This window comes from Notechis scutatus, chromosome 2 (genome assembly GCF_049901735.1).
Source record: "Notechis scutatus isolate UNSWTSFEM ecotype Mainland chromosome 2, rNotScu1.2, whole genome shotgun sequence".
Taxonomy (NCBI): domain Eukaryota; kingdom Metazoa; phylum Chordata; class Lepidosauria; order Squamata; family Elapidae; genus Notechis; species Notechis scutatus.
The window spans coordinates 171,986,511-171,993,528 of record NC_142010.1 but is presented as its reverse complement, the minus strand read 5'-3'; positions in this window follow the sequence as shown (position 1 = coordinate 171,993,528).

Below are 7,018 nucleotides of genomic sequence, written 5' to 3'. Positions count from 1 at the left end.
CATGGTCCCCTGGCACAAAAATTCATTCATCATCTGGTTGGGGACCACTGACATAGATGCTAAAGGTATTCATCCCATTGAGTCAAAGGTAAGAGCTATTAAGGATGTCCCTATACCAGGGGTGGGCAAACTACGGCCCGCGGGCCACATCCGGCCCGTTGGTCTGTCCAATGCGGCCCGCCCCTGAAAAAAAATCGCTGCCATTGGTCTGTCCATTGCCCGCCCCTGAAAAAAATCACTGGGCGTGGCGTCACACCTGTGGCCCCCAAAGCTGCAAAACAGTGTGGAGCGATCTAGGGGTAGGAAAGAAAAGAACTTTGCAAAGGCCTCGGCTGGGAGTTCGAAATCACCTTCGAGTGCGACCTCTCCGAAGGTGAGTCCCCGCCGATCCCCTTTTTTTTCCGGGGCTTCCAGGCTTAAACTTTGCAAAGGCAAAGTTTGCAGGCGGGAGCGTCTTCCGGCTGAGGAGCGGGAAGGGTTCCGCCCGGAGGGCGGGCGGGCTGCTTGGCTGCTTTGGAGCCACCTAAAGCTAGGCCGCTGCTGGTGGAGCCTTGCCCTGCCTTGGTGCCCCGTTTCCCGGCTCGGGGCGGTCCTGCTCGGGCGGCACTTTAAAAAGCCTGCTCCCAGCACCCGAGCAACTTCCCAGCAACTTTCTGCTTTGTTTTAACTCGCGGGTGCTCGTGCCTGGCCCCGAGCTGCACGGCGGAGGGGAAGCCCGGCGGGCGGGCAGGCGGGCTGCTTGGAGGAGGCGACCACAGCGGCGCTCGGGCTTCCCCTCCGCCGTGCGGCTCGGGCGCGGCGCGAGCGCCTGTGAGTTAAAACGAAGCCAAAGTTGCTGGGAAGTTCTGAGTTTTCAGGGCTTTGCAACGCAAAGTTTGCAGGCTGGAGCGTCTTCCCGCCGAGGAGCGGAAGGGTTCACGCGCCCGGCGGGCAGGGCGGGCTGCTTGGAGCGGGGCTGCCGTGCGGCTCGGGCGCGGCGCGAGCGCCCGTGAGTTAAAACGAAGCCAAAGTTGCTGGGAAGTTGCTCGGATTTCTGGGGCTTCCAGGCTTAAACTTTGCTTGGGCGGCACTTTAAAGCCTGCTCCCAGCACTCGAGCAACTTCCAGCAACTTTGAACGCTCAGCGCCGCGCCCCGAGCTTGCATGGCAGCCCGCTCAAGCAGCCCGCCCGCCTGCCGGGCGGAACCCTTCCCCGCTCCTCGCCGGGAAGACGCTCCCGCCTGCAAACTTTGCCTTTGCAAAGCCCTGGAAGCCCTGGAAACCCGAGCAACTTCCCAGCAACTTTCGGCTTCCTTTTTAACTCGCCAGGCACTCACGCCTGGCCCCAAGCCATGCGGCGGAGGGGAAGCCTGGCGGGCAGGCAGGCAGACTGCTTGGAGGAGGCTCCGGCTTCCTCCGCCAGGCACGGCGCCTGCATGGTAGTTAAAATGAAGCCGAAAGTTGCTGGGAAGTTGCTTGGGTTTTCGGGCTCCCAGGCTTAAACTTTGCAAAGGCAAAGTTTGCAGGCTGGAGTGTCTTCCCGCCGAGGAGCAGGAAGGGTTCCGCCCTGGGCGGGCGGCGGGCTGCTTAAACTTTGCTCGGGCGGCACTTTAAAAGCCTGCTCCCAGCACCCCGAGCAACTTCCCAGCAACTTTCGGCTTCCTTTAACTTCGCGGGCACTCGCGCTGGCCCCAAGCCATGCGGCGGAGGGGAAGCCTGGCGGGCAGGCAGGCAGACTGCTTGGAGGAGGCTCCAGGCTTCCTCCGCCAGGCACGGCGCCTGCGTAGTTAAAATGAAGCAAAGTTGCTGGGAAGTTGCTTGGGTTTGGGGCTTCCAGGCTTAAACTTGCAAAGGCAAGTTTGCAGGCTGGAGTGTCTTCCGAGCCGAGGAGCAGGAAGGTTCCGCCCGGCGGGCGGGCGGGCTGCTTAAACTTTGCTCGGGCGGCACTTTAAAAGCCTGCTCCAGCACCCGAGCAACTTCCTAGCAACTTTTAACTCGCGGGCGCTCGCGCCTCGCCCCAAGCCGCATGGCAGCCCACTCCAAGCAGCCCACCCGCCTGCCGGGCGGAAGCCTTCCCGCTCCTCAGCGGGAAGACGCCCCACCTGCAAACTTTGCCTTTGCAAAGCCCTAGAAGCCCTGGAAACCCAAGCAACTTCCCAGCAACTTTCGGCTTCCTTTAACTCGCAGGCGCTCGCACTCTGGCCCCAAGCCACGCGGCGAAGGGAAGCCCGGTGGGCGGGCGGGCGGACTGCTTGAGGAGGCTCCGGGCTTCCTCTGCCAGGCACGCCGCCTGCGAGTTAAAAATGAAGCCGAAAGTTGCTGGGAAGTTGCTTGCTTCGGGCTTCAGGCTTAAACTTTGCAAAGGCAAAGTTTGCAGGCTGGAGTGTCTTCCCGCCGAGGAGCAGGAAGGGTTCACCACCTGGCGGGTGGTGCTGCTTAAACTTTGCTCGGGCGGCACTTTAAAAGCCTGCTCCCAGCACCCGAGCAACTTCCCAGCAACTTTCGGCTTCCTTTTAACTCGCGGGCGCTCACGCCTGTCCCCGAGCCGTGCGCGCGCGGGGGGGGGAGGGCGGCGGGGGGGAGGGGGGGGGCGGGGGGAGGGGGGGAGGGCGGGCGGGAGCCCGGGGGGAGCACCCGGAGCCCCGGGGGGGGCGCGGGGGGGGCGGGGGGGGCGGGGGGGCGGGCCGCCCCGGGGGAGGGCCCCCCCCGCCGGGGGGGGAGGAAAAAAAAAACCAGGCGGGCGGGCGGGGGCGGGCCCGCCCATCCCCCGGTTGGGGACCGCCCGGCGCGCCCGGGGGCTTTTTTTTTGGGGGGGGGGGGGGGGCGGCACCCGCGGGGGCGCGGGGGGCGGCGACACCCCGGGGCCGGGGGCCACGCGGGGCGGGAGGCCGAGGGGAGGGGGGGCGATTCCCAAAAAATCTTGTGCTGACCCGGCCCGTCTGTCAAATTTTAATAAAAACAAACAAAATGTTTGGGGCTCCTGCCCTATACTCTAATAACAAATTGGCTCTTTTTGCTTCAACCTTTCTTCGCATAAGGCTTCTGTGGCAGAACCGTTACATAGATTATTGGATGCAAAGGCTTCCTGGTCATGGAGGCCCAAAGAAGAATTCTCTTTCAATGCTGTCAAAGCTCTGTTGTCATCTGACATTGTGTTAATACAATTTGACAGGGATTTACCTTTGGTACTATGCTGTGATGTATCCCCTTTTGGGATAGGCGCAGTGCTGGCACACAAATTGCCAAATGACCTGGAAGCACCGAAAGCATATTTCTCCAGGACTTTATCAAGTACTGAGAGGAATTATGCACAGATCAATAAGGAAGCCCTAGCAGCAGTCGCTTCCATCAAAAAATTTCATGAGTTCCTCTATGGTCACCATTTTCAGCTTGTGACCAATCACAAACCTTTATTAGGCGTTTTGTCTGGAGATCGTCCAAGTCCTACAGAGAATGACTAGATGGACAATATTCCTTGCTTCCTACTCATATACATTAATACACAGAGCTGGGAAACACCTTAATCATGTGGACGCTTTAAGCCGTTGTCCTTTACCAACCCCCGTAATTGACCCCGCACCATCATTAACTGTGTTCTCTTTGGATGACCAACGATTACCTCTGACTGCATCAGATATTGCTCAATGTTCATCGAGAGACCAGGTAATATTACAGGTTTTGGACTGGGTGAGAAGGGGTTGGCCCGAAGGAAAACTAGACACCAAATTCTTACCTTTTAGAGCCAGGTAGCATGAGATGTCCACCCAGCAGGGGTGTTTATTATGGGGTTGCTGTGTCATTGTCCCTAGCAGGTTGAGGTCTGGGATAATTGATAGTTTATATGAAGGATATCTGGGTATTGCCAGAATGAAGGCACTGGCAAGGAGTTATGTCTGGTGGCCAGGCATAGATGCAGACATAACTACTAAGGTCAGGACCTGCCAGGCGTGTCAACTATTGTGGCCTGCCCCACCAGCTGCCAATCCAGGGGAATGGGAATCAGCTAAGTCCCATGGGCATGAGTCGACATAGATTTGGCTGCATATTCTTAATTGTAGTGGACTCTTATTCCAAATGGGTTGAGTTGTCCCTCATGCATTCTACTTCGATAGCTGTCATAAAAGCATTAGACCGTTTGTTTGCAACTCATAGTTTTCCAGATGTTCTTGTTTCGGACAATGGTCCACAATTTGCATCAGCTAGTTTCGAATTGTTTCTAGCTAAGAAGGGGGTCTGGCACGCTCTGACAGCCCCTTATCACCCGGCAGAGAATGGGCAAGCTGAAAGGGCTGTAAGAGCAGCCAAGGAGGTTTTAGGCAGACTTGAGGGAGAAGATTGGTACTCAAAATTAGCCACTTATTTACTATTACAATGTATCACCCCTAGCTCAGTGACAAATCGTTCTCCAGCAGAGCTGCTGATGGGAAGGCAGCTTAGGAATAATTTAGATAGGCTCCATCCAAGCTACTCTCCTTCAATTCCATTAGATTCTTTTAGCCAGGTGAGATCACTCCAGGTAAATGACCCTGGTTATGCTAGGAATTTGGGGGGTAATCCCCTCTGGTTGCCCAGCCAAGTGGTGGCTGTCACGGGCCCCAGTTCTTATAAAATTGGGTTACAGGATGGCAGAATATGGCGACGCCATATCGACCAATTGAGAGGTTGTTGGGGCTCATCCCAGAGTAACTCAGAGGGGAACGAACAAACAGAGGAAATGTTTTGTGGGTATGACGCACCGGAGTACGAGACACCGTTGAGTGATGCGCATGCTGGCACAAATTTACCGGATGATGAGTTTCTGAGAGAGTCCAACTCATCTTCGGCGAGTAGTCCAGCACCGCCACGTCCGGAGCATTTGGTGACAGCTGGTCCATTCCAACCAGCTGCACAGGTTGGGGCGAGAGAATTTAAACGATTACGCATGCTCCTAGCTGGGGGAAAGGCGTATTGTGTTCTACAGAAGTTCTATTTCTTGGTTCACATTTTGAGCGGGAGTTTTGTTTGTTCCGATTGGCTGAGCAGCCTGATAGCGAACTATAAAAGGGAGCTGTCAAACAGCATCAGCTGTTACCCATCAGCTGGCCAATTCGGCAGCATATTGGAAGACTCGGGTAACCTGTTTGTTACAATAAACATTGTTTCGTTCGTCAATACCTGCCTCAGCTCATTCTTAGAAAGAATTTAATACTATCTATCTATCTATCTATCTATCTATCTATCTATCTATCATCTATCTATCTATCTATCTATCTATCTATCTATCTATCTATCTATCTATCTATCTCTTTATCTAGCTAACTGGATACCACCTAGCTATCTACACACCATAGTTAACATGCAACCTAAGAGGACAAAGAAGAAAATTTTAAATTGTCCCCAAAATATCTATTAAAATTTTTACCTGTTTATCCAAAAAGAAGATGACCTTTAATTTAAAATTTGATCCTTGATGATAATAAATTGAAATAGAATTTAAGTAGCACAACCTCTGCAGCAGGGGTGTCAAATTCGATTTCACTGGCTGCATCAGGGTTGTGTTTGACCTTGGAGGGCTGTGTGTGTGTGTGTGTGTGTTTGGCTGGGTGTGGGCATGGCCATGGTGGGCGTTCGACATAGGCTCAAGATGCATTTTTCCCTTTTCTTTCTTTCCACAGTTCTTTACTATAACCATTTCCCTATCTCTTCTACCAGATATTACTGGCAAACATTTAATACTTATTCTTCATACTCCACTAAACTTTTTATTTCTAAATTTATACCCCATTGTTTAATAGCAAATTGCTTTTCCAGGCAGATTAGCTATTAATACTATTGTATTTTTATTATTCAACTAATAATAAAAATACAATAGCATAAATAATATAATACAAGATCTAACAGCAGAATTAAATTTCCAGGCTAGTAAATAGAAATGGCTATCAATTATAGATTATTGACTGTAAATTAAATGGACCTACAGTATGTAAAATCTGGCATTAAACTGTAGTATTAACATAGGATGTTGCTTGTTTTCTATTCAGATCAGGCACTTACTTGAGGCCACAGAATTGTAATCCAGTCCAATCGAGTCCTCCTGCAGCACTCTGCCAGCCAAAAACAGGCCGCATGGAGGCCCCACACAGCCCATTTTCGGCTGGAGGAGGCTGGGAAAGCCAAAAATGGGCCATGTGGGGGCCTCGTGGGGCCTCTGCACAGTCCATTTTCGGTCAGCAGACTGCTGCAGGAGGCCATGGAGGCCAAAAACAGGCCGTGGGCAGCCCATTTTGGCCAGCAGAGGTACCACAGGCCGGTCCTTTGATATTTCCAGGGTGGCCCTGCAGGCCAGATTTAAGCACCCTGCGGGCTGGATTCGGCCCACAGGCCTTGAGTTTGACACCCCTGCTCCACAGGAAAGAGGAGCAACATACCAACAGAAATTTACATTGATTGTTTTGTTAATCCAGACCTGCTGGTTCCTCGAATCCAATCCTGGGAACTTTTCTTTCCCTAAGTAATACATGCAGGTGAAAAATGCTGTGTTTATGAATGTGTATACATATTCATCAACAAAAGCTATATTTCAGGAAAGCCAAAATAAAATAATAAAATAACCAAGGATTAAAATTTCTTCACTGTAAAACCATCCCATTGATAAAAATAATTGATCCTTAGAAAAATGATCAGAAAAGATATCTGGACAGGAAACACAACAAAAGATTGAACTGCATATTTTCCAAATAATCCATGTTCTTCAGCAAGAATGTCTACAGTCATTTGGACATCTCATTCTTTCTCTTCTCTTCAACATTTACTTCAATTCTTCTCAGTTGATATAGGATATCTCACTGCATGCAATTCAGAAATGGTTATTCTGGAGAAAAAGACTTGTATTGCGTATGGAATTTAGTAATATCATCATCATTTTATTTCTCTGTTCTCTTCTTGTTGAAGCTCAGAAAAATTTAGAAAAGGATTTTGAAAACTATGAAAGAAAAGCATTAATAGTAAAAGAAACTATTTGAAGGTCAATAAAAATTAGAATTAGGTTAATTCAAAATAAA